Here is a 13984-nt window from a genome sequence, read left to right on the forward strand (position 1 = left end):
CCCCCCCTACGGGCAAATAGGTCCATAAGACCTATGTCTGGCCTACGTTTGCCACCGGGTTGTCCCACCCCCCCCTCCCTGATTTCCTTAACTATGAACGTCACTCAGAATGCTCCCTCACGTATAAACATAGTTAGGCAAATATCCACTTCTTTCCTCTTTTCCACTATCTTTTTTTTTTTTTTTTTTTTTTTTCTCCCCCTTTCCTTTTTGTCAACAACTTCTACCCCTTAGGTGATGATTTTGCGCTTTCAACAAGTATATCAACTAACTTAGACAGCCACGACAGATTAACCATATCAACTACTTTCTACGGGGTAGGTTTTTGATAAGGCCAGTTTGTACATTTTGAACCTCCATCGTACTACGTGGAGACTTTTGACGACTCCTATTCTCTCTCAAATAGGTGAGATATTCTTGTGCCATAATTTCGGAATAAAAAACTCTGAAATTACCCTCTAGCCCTACTTTTAGGCGTGCAGGAAACAAAAGGAAAGCCTCATAGCCTATATTTTGAAACGGAGTAATGAGCTGCCTCATCCGCCACCTTCTTTCCACGGTGGCGTGGCAGAAATCAGGACGAGCAAAGAACTCAGTTTCCCTGTGAGAGCGTTTAGACTGTGGTTTTGCCTTGTTGATTATTTCTTCGCGCAAAAGGAAATTACCAACATACATCAATATTGCGCGGGGCTTGCCCTGCGATTCCTTTCGTACCAGCGGAAAACGATGTGCTCTTTGAATCTCGTGTTCCCAGTCCCATGAGGCTAGTTCGGGAAATGCACCTTTCAGTAGTTCAATGACAAAAGCTCGCACATCCCCCCCCTCTTTCCCCTCCTGAATTCCAATTAGTCTAACATTATTCCGCCTTTGTCTGTTTTCGAAGTCCTCTAGCTTCCAAAGCATGTCAGAGGTTGTCTTATCCTTATCATCACCAGCATCTTTCAGCTTAACAAAGTCGTCTTCCAATTTACTTGTTCTAACCTCCAGCTCGGATACTCTCCCAACCATGTCCTCATATAGTTTGTTAACCTTATGCAGAGAGGATTGTATCTTTTTATTTGCACGTTTAGCCCTCCTGCTAGATCTCTGACTCTCAATACGTGCCTCCGTTTGAATTTGCTTTAGGGTTGAGAATAGGACTTCGAAATTTGAGGTACCCCCTTCAAAACCTCCCTCAGCTCCATGAGAGGTAAACTCCTGAACACTTGTTTCCGTATTACCAAAAGCTCCAGACTGGTTTATTCCACACTCTACCGTATCATCCCAAACAAGTTTTTTTGCAACTGGTTTCACTTGTCTTCTGTGTAGTGCTTTAGATTGTCTCCTGCGACTTGGATTGCCGGTTTTCGCTTTACCCTTGTATACACAGTCATTTTCTTTTGATTTCCTAACCTCCTCTCTTAGGCCTTTTTTTACTTTTAACCTTACGACTTTTTGGACTGTCTCATGCTCCAATGAATCAGTATCGCTATCCGAGAGGGTTGAAGTGTTACCAAGCCTGGATATATCAGTTTCTGAGTCTAAGCCTGAGCCTGCCACAGACTTTGATGTACCTGAATCTGAAATAGACGAATCCGAGCTGTATGCTTCGCTTCCATCAAGCTCATCCTCGTCTTCTTCATTGTCTGCTTCGTCATTCCCCGTGAAAAAAATCTCTTCACCAGGTGATGTCAATAATGGCGCCGGAATACTTTGTAGATCCTCTGTGTTATCAGTATTCCTGCTTGTAGTTCCTAAATTGTGATTATTTAACTTGAATGGATCCATCACTTCCTGTACTTGTTCTTGTACTTGTTCCTGTGCTTGTGCTTGTGCCTGTGCTTCTACCTGTGTCTGCACCTCCAAGACCAAAACCTGCTTACCTCCATTATCACCAGGGGGGGCGGTACTCACAACCTCACTCAGCGTATTACTCGTGACTCCAGATTCAGAATCTCTGATCAAGTATAGGACTGATGTATCTGATAGATCTGCAGGATTGTTTTCTCCCTCTGTTAAGGGAATATCTGCATCGGACTCCTGGCCCTTTAAGACCGTAGCTCCGCCCCCCACTACTGCCGCTGCTGAAAGGAGGGCTGCTCCCTCTGATTCTGTAACTTCTCCCCCTGCGAGGTGCTTCGCCAGGCTACCTGTGATCATGCTCCCCACCAGAGCCTCAGTAGCCCCAGCGGCGGTCACTGCAACGCTCAGTCCTCGCGTGTGACCCAGCCTCTCTCCGCACATAGCCGCCAGCGTGGGGATGGACGGCGCCTGCTGCTCCGCGTGTGCAATCGCCGAGGCTCCTGCCGCTAATCCTGGCACAGGTAGGAAGGACTCCACAATCGTAGTCTGTCGTAATGCTGGCTCTTTTCCGAATTCCGCCAAGTTCAGATCAGCAACACCCTTGCGTTGACTTTTACTGGTTCGTGCACCTTCCGTCTTGCCGCTTTTAATCAGCTCCTTTTCCTTTAGTTTTCGTATTTTTGCCTCCTTTGCTTCTTTCGCTGCCTCTCTCCTTAACTGAGCTTTGGACCTTGATTTAGCTCTCATATTGCTAGTCAAGGCTCCTGGACCATCTGCAGACATTTCATCATCCTCGGAGTGTGCCACATCATTGCTTTTGTTGTTCGTGCGATATACTTTAGGGGCCATTGTTGTAGAATAAAACGCACGTCCCGCCTGAAATGACTTTTCAATTAATGCTCTAAGTGTCTCAAAAAAAGTTCTCCCCTTATTTAAGTTCTTAACATGCGTAAAGTCCTTAAATATTAGAGGCCAGTCCGACAAAACAGTAAACATCTCATCCAGGGACACTCCGGGATATAATGCGGGATATAAAAGACTACTTGCGCCAAAACTTTTATGAGAATATTATAAACTAGGTGAGCATTCTTTCATCCATCAAGCCACCATCAGGAGCAGGGTGGGGTGCGACCTTCCCTTACGGCGTCTCGGCGGCCATTTTGCCCCTGCATATTTTCGTGGATCTTTTTCACTAGAAGGAATTAAACTACAAGGTGAGATATATCGGGGCTGCAAAAAACAAAACAAAAAAAAAAAAAAATTGTTTTGCACAGGATAGAGGCTTTCTTTTCCATATGCTTTTAACTTTTATAGATACCAAGCACGATACTGTCCTTTTTTACTACTTTTTAAACACATCACTTTTTATACGAATCGTCCTGGCTCTATAATTGATCCCCTTATCTTTTATCACCTTTTGTAAATTTCCTGTTTCCACCATCACAGATGGGTGTAATCTGGGAGTTCAGGTGCACCAGGGTGAATTGCAAATATAAAATGGTGTACATCCCAGCACATATCACGGGATGGCCCAGCTAACTAACAGGAACCATGTGTGATGCTGCATGAATTGGAGAAGTACACTTTTTATTGTAAATCAATGGAAGTGAATGTTTGCCTGATGGACATGTATCAATACTTTGTTCGCAGCCTTGAAAAAGCCCTGTGGGCGAAACGCGCGTCGGCTGCTTGCTTCCAGTGATATATGAAAATAAACAAACTTCAATCCAAGGAGACCTGTTTGGACTATCATATCATTACTTCCTGAGACTATAGTTGTTTTTCTGGACCATATCATATAGGGCACTGAGTTTGCCAAAAGTGTGTCAATTAACATTGAGACTACTATTTACAGAAATAATGAGAAGGGTGTGCTGAGGTATTGTATCTTTGCATATGTGACCCAAGTTTGCCTTTGGATCTTGGGAGGAAACGACACCTTGGTGGGTAGGTGTCATATACCTTCAGCACCCTCGCCGTAGTTGCAATTGCCTAATGACTTATTGTCACGATTACACTTGGCGTAACAAATCTAAGATGTGCGGCTCAATCTAAGCAAACCCATTCAATTGTGACATAATTGTTAATTTTTGCTGAACCTGCACTCTATTCTTCGCCATTACAGGTATAAATATGTATGGTAACAACGAGTAAATACGAAAGTATTGTGGAGATTGTTTGTTCAGATGATATATCTATTCTGCATTATATATCCAATTTCAGTGTGACTTAACCCCCTGTACTGTATACTATCAATTCTTGTACATTGGAATTACGGTAAGGACTTGGGAGGTTATTTCATTTACTTAAGGGAATTAATTTCTGATTATGGCCTCCTTTGATGATAATAGAAATGCCCTTATGGATGACCTATTTAATACTAATCCAACATCCAATATGGACAATGTCAGGACAAGTAGTAATGAAGGAATGAAGCAAAAATTCCTACGTCTGGAGAGGCTGAAGAAACAGGAGCTCTCCAGATGGTGGGATGCAAGTGTACTTCGAAAATACATAGCAAAAGGACAGGTGCCGAGAGGATTAAGGATTCTGATTTTTCCATCATTTGAGGATCTAGATAGGGGGCACCTTAAAGAATGGGAGAAGCTACTCTCCAACTCCTCTGCGGGTATGATAGATATCCTAATTAGAGATGCTGAATTAAAAAGAGAAAAACTTCTAGCAGAAATTGCTGTGTTAGAGAAGGAGATAGATGACATGAACCTTCCAGAGGTAGTACAAAAGAACTTGGTCATACTCAAAGAGGAGATACAAAAACATCAATTATACTTGAAAGAGAAAAAATTGCAGAAAATAAGACGAGATGAAAGGGACTATCAAAATGGAAGAGTTTATACCTTTGCGAAAAAGTTCGATAATATCAGAACATCAGGCCCTGTGAATAATGATGCTAGATCAGCTACGACTGATACTCCAAGTTTATCGGCAGCCTCAAGTGTCAGTAGTTTCACCAGTGTAGAATCAGCTAGTTTGTCTGAACCAACACCTAGTACCAGCAATGACCCCTTTTTTTTAGAGCTTCAAAGATTCCGCAAAGGGAACAAGCAAGCTCAACAACAAGATCGAGTCACAAGAAAACAAGGAGGGGGAAATGTAGACAGAAATGTAAACCCAAGGGCAGGGATGACAACCAGATCAACAACACGCAATCAACAACCGTGAAATGTACTTCTGTCGATAAAAAGATAGACAGTGTGAATGTGATTAATTTGTCTGATTATGATTTGTCCGAAAATGAAATAAATCTTTTGAGCAGAGGTCTTGGATTTTGTCCATTTGTATATCCCAATTTCACATCATTACATGTAAGTTGCTTCAAATTCACTAGGAAATTGAAGCTACAGAAATTTTTTAAAGATCAAACACAATCTGTACCTCAAATATCTGTAATTGACCCATCAGGACAAACCCAGACCATTAAAGATATCAAAGCTACACACTTATTATTGACTATGGGTGATCAAGATACTTCCATGTCATTAGAGAGCTTGGCAGCAGAACTCAATCTGGACACGTATGATGGTTCAGACAGTGGTCTTAGACCCAGATCCAGATTTACACCACACCTACCCAGCAATAATTGCATAGACATATTTCAAGAATTGGTCTATGAGGACTTATACAAACTAGAGGACAAATTTAAACTCGCACACCACAAAGAGAAATATAATCTTTCTCGGGAAGAACAGGCTGCCCTGAAAAATCTAGTTGGCAACACCTCCCTTGTCATCCGAGAGGCTGACAAGGGAGGAAACATTGTAGTAATGAACAAGACTGATTATATGGGTGAGATAAACAGACAGTTAACTGATGAGACTACTTATACGCCATTGCCGGGCAATCCAATCAGATCTACTGCAACCCTTATTGAAACCCATCTGAAACATTGGAAAAGCAAAGGTCTAATCTCAGAAACAGAATTTAAGTACCTTTTGAATGACACGCCAACGAACCCTTGCATTTACATACTCCCCAAGGTACATAAGCAAGGCAGATTCCCACCAGGGAGACCCATCATTTCCGGTATTAATTCTCCAACTGAGAAAATATCTGAATACATTGACATGTATTTACAACCCCACGTAACAAATCTTCCGTCTTACATCAAGGATACTCGGGATGTGCTCAGTAAAATCTCAGATGTGGAATGGATTGAGGGGCATTTCCTAGTTACAATGGACGTGTGTTCATTGGTCACTTGTATACCGGGAATAATGGGTCTCAAAGCAGTAGAACATTTTATGGACTGTCGTCCAATTGAGTGCTATGAACACACACTAATGATATTGGACCTTATCAACCTGGTCCTTGACAACAATGTTTTTTTACACAATGGCAAATGGTTTCGCCAAAAGAGGGGTGTGGCGATGGGGGCAAAATTTTCTCCCTCATATGCTAATTTGTATATGGGATTTTTCGAACTAATGCATATCTGGCAGAACTGCCCAGGTCATCTCTTACAACACATTCTCTATTTTGGACGTTACATTGATGATGTTCTTTTGTTTTGGGCAGGATCCAAGCCAGATTTGGACACTTTTCATGAATTCCTAAATAAAAATGAGTTCAACCTATCATTTACAATGGAATGTAGTACAAAACAAATCAACTTTCTAGACATAACAATAGGTGTGGACATTGATAAATTGGTCACCACTCCGTACAGAAAAGAAACTGCATGCAATGCCATACTGCATGGAAGGAGTGCACACCCCAAATCTCAGATTAATGCAATCCCATTTGGTGAGATGCTTCGAATCAAGCGGAACTGTAGTGTGGAATCTGTTTTGAAAGAGGAGCTGGATAATGTTGAACATAGATTCATTCAAAGAGGTTACCCACTAGCCATTATCACACAGGCTAGAAACAAAGTGAAACAAATTAAGCGGTCTTCCCTTCTGATCAATAAGAAAGGCAAGAAAGACAAGAAGACCTTCAGAAACATCAACTTTGTTACACCTTTCTCAAGTGCCAGCACTGATGTATACAAAATTTTAAAGAAACACTGGCACCTTCTCACACACGACACTGACATCAAACCGATGATAGGGAATAATCCTGTCATTACCCATGCAAGAGGTAGAACCTTGAGACAATATCTATGCCCCAGTTACATACCCCCCAGTGGTAATGAGGGTTGGCCACGTTGCTCACAGAAAGGCTTCTTTTGCTGTGGAAAATGCAACATCTGTTGTTTTGGATTACATAGGAAAAGTCAATTCAAATACAATACAGCCAAAACGTACACCATTAACAGGTTCATAAACTGCAACACACAATACGTGGTGTACTGTTTGATTTGTCTATGTGGCAAAATATACATAGGGAGTACTATCAGACCCCTTAAGGAACGAATTCAAGAACACATTCGTGCTATCAGAAATAACAACACTGTATATCCTTTTGCAGTACACTTTAACAAAACACACAGCTCAAATGATTTACACAAGGTGGCCTTTCATGGAATTGAGAGCGTCCATTTAGGACCAAGAGGTGGGGACAAATTGGCATGCCTACGGAAGAAAGAGAGCTTATGGATCATCAAACTACGAGCAGTGGAATGTGGGGTAAATATTGTAAAGGATTTACATGAATTCTTGTAAATAATGAAAACTATGAGATTCGAATACATTGAAAAAGAATGTCTGAGACCTAAGAACATATATTAGTGCTGAATAAGAATGTAGTGAAATAGAAAGTAATACACTCTGGATGTATAACAGTCATAGTTCACCTATAAGCAGATCTGACATGTATGCAGATAAAGGAAAAGACTTACATGGTTTAGATAATTTTATACTTGAAACAATGTTAACTAGGTCGGGAAGATCACTGAATATGACATGCACTATATTTCTGTTTTTTTCTCTCTTTTGAGTTTTGTGAAATGACAAAAAAGACTCTTTTTACAAAGAAATAGATTGTAGTGGTAAACATGGAATCCCAGTATTCGTCCTCTGTGCTGGTGGAACGAAATCCCATTAATTTTAGTAGACAGTGGTGAGAATGAAGAGTCATAACCCATTTCCTGCTAAATTCGGTACCACAATAGGAGTGAATATTGAGGGAAATGCTTTTCCTCGTCACTTGAGCCAATGGAGTCAGTGGTGTTTTTCCTCAGTTAATAAACGGGAGGGCACTGCCAACTATTACTTTCTGCTATCTTTCACTGAATATCTTTTATTTTGATATTCATTCAATCTCTTTAGTATTATCACGTATTTCGCTATCCAGGATGCACGTTTAACAATGGCGCCCATTCTCATGGGATCGCTCGCCTAACTTCAGTAAAGAAGTCCCTCGTCTGTGTCCATGCTACTTGGGACGCATCAACAATACGTATTTAAACTGGGGCCAGGAACCGGCAACGCGTGTTTGTATTGGATGTACCTGGGCGCGTTACACTGCTCCCGCTGCTATCTAAGAGGTAAGAGGAGACTGTCGGCATACTTAACTTATGGGTGTATGACTTGTCGAAGGCTCAGTTTGCCGTCTGAACCCTGTTTGAATCGGGGAGGAAAGTTCGGTGGGGGAACTAGGCATGCCATATAATTCCTTACTTTAAGGAGGGTCCGGAACTCTTCTTTAACTAATTAGAGACCCATATGCTTAACCTCATAACGCGCTTAAGAGCACGCTTTCGTTTGGTGCAATATGTCTATGCTGATAAAACAGCTTTCATAAGAAGGACCCACGCCTCCCTCTTGATACATGGATCGCTCATAGTAAAGAATCCATTTATACTACTCGCACAAGCAACTTTGCGACATTCTTTGTTTCCTGGGTTTTTTTCTAACACATAAACTTTAATTATCGATACAGATTTTTTTCTTGGATTTATCAAGATTCAAGGAATTACACCCATACCTGGGGATTGGATGCCATATATATTGGGATTTTGGCTCTAACATTCGGAAAGGAAATGAATATATTCCCTCCTATTGGACATATTTTAACATAGGTAAGACTTCGTTATGCTATTTTAGCATGATTATTAGTGATTTCCGTTTCCAAAAATAGGGGTACTATGTGAATACCAACGTATGTTTCAGTCAGGATTATGTGATGATGAAATATATTTATTTATTTGTTCCAATGAGTGTGGAGACTCTCCATGGTTTGAACTGAGTTTGAGTTTCATTGGACCACATTCTTTTAAGATTATAGACAATAACTGATGGCCTTGTTACATTTTCAGAGTAAATGACAAAAAGCAGACCTATTTCTTAATGTGTGACTGACTGGATTCATAAATACTGATCTCTGGAAATATTTTCGTGGATCTTTTTCACTAGAAGGAATTAAACTACAAGGTGAGATATATCGGGGCTGCAAAAAAAAAAAAAAAAAAAAAAAATTGTTTTGCACAGGATAGAGGCTTTCTTTTCCATATGCTTTTAACTTTTATAGATACCAAGCACGATACTGTCCTTTTTTACTACTTTTTAAACACATCACTTTTTATACGAATCGTCCTGGCTCTATAATTGATCCCCTTATCTTTTATCACCTTTTGTAAATTTCCTGTTTCCACCATCACAGATGGGTGTAATCTGGGAGTTCAGGTGCACCAGGGTGAATTGCAAATATAAAATGGTGTACATCCCAGCACATATCACGGGATGGCCCAGCTAACTAACAGGAACCATGTGTGATGCTGCATGAATTGGAGAAGTACACTTTTTATTGTAAATCAATGGAAGTGAATGTTTGCCTGATGGACATGTATCAATACTTTGTTCGCAGCCTTGAAAAAGCCCTGAGGGCGAAACGCGCGTCGGCTGCTTGCTTCCAGTGATATATGAAAATAAACAAACTTCAATCCAAGGAGACCTGTTTGGACTATCATATCATTACTTCCTGAGACTATGGTTGTTTTTCTGGACCATATCATATAGGGCACTGAGTTTGCCAAAAGTGTGTCAATTAACATTGAGACTACTATTTACAGAAATAATGAGAAGGGTGTGCTGAGGTATTGTATTTTCTCTGCAACCATGTTGCCTAATACATAAAGTGAACCATAGTGCGCTACCCACTCCTCAGGCTGAATGGTGAATTCCAGGGCTCTCTTATTCCCCTTAAGCCATTACGCAGTTTTACTCCAGAATGACTTGGAGTCTTTGGCTAGCAACACCCTCTGTAGGGAGGACCACAAGTATCCCTCTCAATCATTCTTTGCTGTCTCAATAGCTTGCCTATACTTGGCTCTACATGCCACAACCTCAGGACGTACTTTCTGTTTTACTGTGTGTAGAAGCACCCCCTTCGCAGTCCTACAATCTTGGTTGTACCAGGAAACCTGGGGAGCTGACCTCTAGTGAGTGCAATTTCCTCCCCTTTTTGGGGGCATTATGTGGCTGAGTTAGCATGGCCCTTATTTCAGTATATAATACCTCGTGGTGAGTTCCCAGAATCTCCGTAACGTTGTTAGTGGGATTTTCAACTAACTTCTCTAGTGCCAGGTGAACTTTACCGTTAGCTGCACCTAAAGCCCCTGGATGTTTTTGCACCCAGTCCCATCTGATTGTCTCAGATTGTTCGAAATTGAGAGGACACCAAGGTCAGGCCTACCCTGGTGTCTGGTTCTGGAGTGCCCTGTTTAATAAGAGTAAGGGAAAGGGCATTATGGTCACTATCAGCTCTCTTAACTACTACCATTTCTTTGACTAGATGCCACGGTTTAAGGGAGGCCAGACAATAATCTATTCTGCTGCCGTAACCAACTCTATTGAAAGTAGGATCCCCTTTTGGATCAGAGTTAGTTCTCCCGTTTGTGGCTCTCAAATCATGCTGCAAAGTAAGCACCAGTAACACGCTACACAAATGGAAGTTAAATACGCTCCTTTGTTATGCGACCAAGTGCCCCACATCTTCCAAGTAACTGATTTCTCCAACTGTCATTTCTCACATTCTAACTTCAACATTCCACATTCTATTGATGTCATTACTTCCATTACATCACCTCTACAAATCCCCCCCTTTTAAACACAAATAAAAACCTTTATATACAGCACATTAAAAACATACAATCATTATACTGATACATTTTAATTAGTGAAATTCACCATATAGCGTATGGGTAAAAAAAAAACAGGTATGTAATATATCTTAATTGATTAATAACAAAGATAATTACCTAACTTCATGGGAAGCTTAAATAATCTCTTCTGTCTTCTAGTCATTTTGTTGGTAGAAGGCACAGGAATGGAATTTAAATCAATTCTACTATCTTCAGTTTTCTTCTCTACACCTTTACTGATCTTCCACCTATCTACACTCCGTGTTATTTTGTTGTTCATAACACTCACACAGCTACTCTCTTTAAATTCCACACCTTACTAATCGGACCATATTATTTAACACTTGTTTAATGCATTTAGGTTCACAGTAAGAACTATCTCCCTTAGGAACTATGCCTAGTTTCTTAATTCCAGCCCACTGTCCAACCTTTAACTTTCTGTATTTAACCCCATGCTTCCTGTTGTGGTATTTTTTATTTTCTTCTCGTTTATTTCATTTTTTTTCTCTGACCTTTCTCAAAGACCAGATCACACTCATAGGAGTGGGTAACCATCCTGGGTTAACCTTTTATCTAGGTTTCCTTCCTTTTGTGAGTTCAAATGGGGAAAACCCTGTGCATCCCACTTCTGTTGATCCCATGACCTAAGTAAGTTCCATGTTCCTTAGCAAATTTATGATTGGCATTTTCAACTGTAAGACCTTGAATTTCTCGTACTTCCAGTACTTTTTCTAGTTTCTTGTCATGGTCATCTTTGCCTCTTCCCATAACTAGTATGTAGTCTTTGAAAAAAATAAATCCCTTTCATTTTTCCAAATACTTAAACATAAGGTGTTAGAACACTGTGCCGCTGGCACTAAGCTAAATGGCATTCTTTAAACTGGAAGCACCCTACTTGAGTAACGAATGCCGTGTAATTCTTGATCTCTTTATGAAGAGGTATTTGGTGGTAGGCAGCAGCTAGACCCAAGGTGTAAAACACTTCCATATCCTTCGTCATAGTCAGCATTTCACTGTTCTTGGGTAAAGGGAAATGATCTACAACAATGTTATCATTTAGATCACATAGATCGATGCACAGTATCACTTTAACATTTGCTGTGCAACAACTACTAAGGGGGCTAACCACTCCGCTGCTTCTACTGGCTCTATGATTGCCGCATCAACTAATCATGTTAACTCCTCATTGACTTCATCCTTGACTGCCATTGGTACATTTCTTGCTTTGTGGGCTTTAGGAATAGCTTTGTCTTTGAGAATAGTTTTGTGCTCAAAATGTTTCAACCTTCCAATTTTTCCATTGAACACTTTAGGGAACTTCTTCAACATTGCCTTTCCCACTACTTCTCCTTCACCTAAAATTAAAACCTGTTCTTTACTATTATGGTCTAATATTACATGTACATTCTTTTGCTCTAACCACCCAAGGACTGATAGAACTTTCCTTGCTACATATAATTTTCCACAAGCCTTCATATTCTTGAATCTGAAAATCAGTCTCCTGTATCCAATCATGTCTATAGTCTCACTCGTGTGAATTTCTGGTGCAATATCAGAATTCTCCAGAAAAGATCCTAATTTCTTTTCAAAGGTATTCATCCATACTTTTTTGTTCACAATAGTGCAGGTTGCACCCAAATCTGCTGCTATATGAATACCTACACCCCCAACTTAATGAAACATAGGTTTGTTTCTACTATTTCCATCTGCGATATTTAGTAAAACCTTTTCTCTAACATTCAAAACACTCTCAATTTCTTCTTCACAAGACGTACCAGTACCATCCATACTAATATCTTCCATCTCAACACATTTTACTTTATCACATTTCTATTTATTCATCCTTTAGACACACACATAGTGGACAATTTTCCCACATCTACTACATTTTTGCTTTAGTTCAGGGCAGTTTTTGCTATTTGTTAAGTGAGACACACTGTAACTCCTGTAACATTTTAATTTTTCATTAACTACCCAAGATGTCTCCCCTTTTTTAAATGACTCCCTCCCAGTTTTGTCTGTAAGAGCTTTGGTTACTACCTGAGACTCAGTTTCAGTGATTTTGTTATCGCTTTAGCACAACTTCCTGACATTTCTGCCATATATACTATTGATAATACGTCTTTCAATTCTGCATTAATCCACAGCCTTTCCTGTGAAATTATTTGTATCTGGTGACCCCTATACATACCTTGGGAGCAAAATACTTGTCCAATTATATTATGGCTTCAACAAACACATTACCATCCCCCACCATCATGGCCCTACAAAGTTGTCTATAAATTCTTAATCCTTCAGGACCCATTGAATGTAGTAACAAATCTTAATTTTCTTTCAGATGGCAACTCATTGGTCCCACTCTATTTAATTTATAAGTTAGACCTATGGCAGAGATAGAGAAACACCTTGGGGTCTCTATTATCTTTTACACAGATGATACACGACTTATATTTTCTTTTTCTGTTGACTCCTCTAAGGATATTGCTAAATTCCAGAGCTGTATGCTGTCAGTGGCCAGGTGGATGGATGACAATTGTTTAAAATTAAATTCCAGCAAAACAGAGATCCTACTGTTCGGTAAACACACTAAGACATGGGGAGATCTTTGGTGGCAGACATCCTGGGGCCTCCCTTCACCCAAATCATCTGTGAAAAATCTGGGCATTTAGGTGGACGACTCCCTTAGTCTCGTGAAACAAGTAACCTCTCTGGTGGGCACCTGTTTTGGTCTTCCAGAATACTGAAACCTATCATTGGCCTATTTCAACCGCATATTTGTCAGATGATTATTCAATCTCACTTTCTATCTTGCCTAGATTACTGCAAAATATTTTACCAAGGAAGCAAGAATTCGATCCTAGAGAGGTTGCAGTCGGTCCAATACGCAGTGGCCAGATTGCTGTTTTCTTCGGGATTTCTTCTCAAGCTCCACTGGCTGTCGTTGTGGAAGCAAATTCAATTTAAAACCCTTAGTACAGCACATAAGATCATGAATGCTTGAGGTACTCCCATACTGTTGGATCTAATGTGACCTAATCTTCCAAACAGAGCACTTCACTTGGCCGAGCTAAATCTGGCGGTGACTCCACGGTTCTATAGGAAACAAGCTGATGGCCATTCCCTTTGAATTTTAACTCTGGCCCTCTGGAACAGTTTGCC

Source organism: Lissotriton vulgaris, chromosome 4_1 (assembly GCF_964263255.1).
Source record: "Lissotriton vulgaris chromosome 4_1, aLisVul1.2, whole genome shotgun sequence".
Classification (NCBI taxonomy): Eukaryota; Metazoa; Chordata; class Amphibia; order Caudata; family Salamandridae; genus Lissotriton; species Lissotriton vulgaris.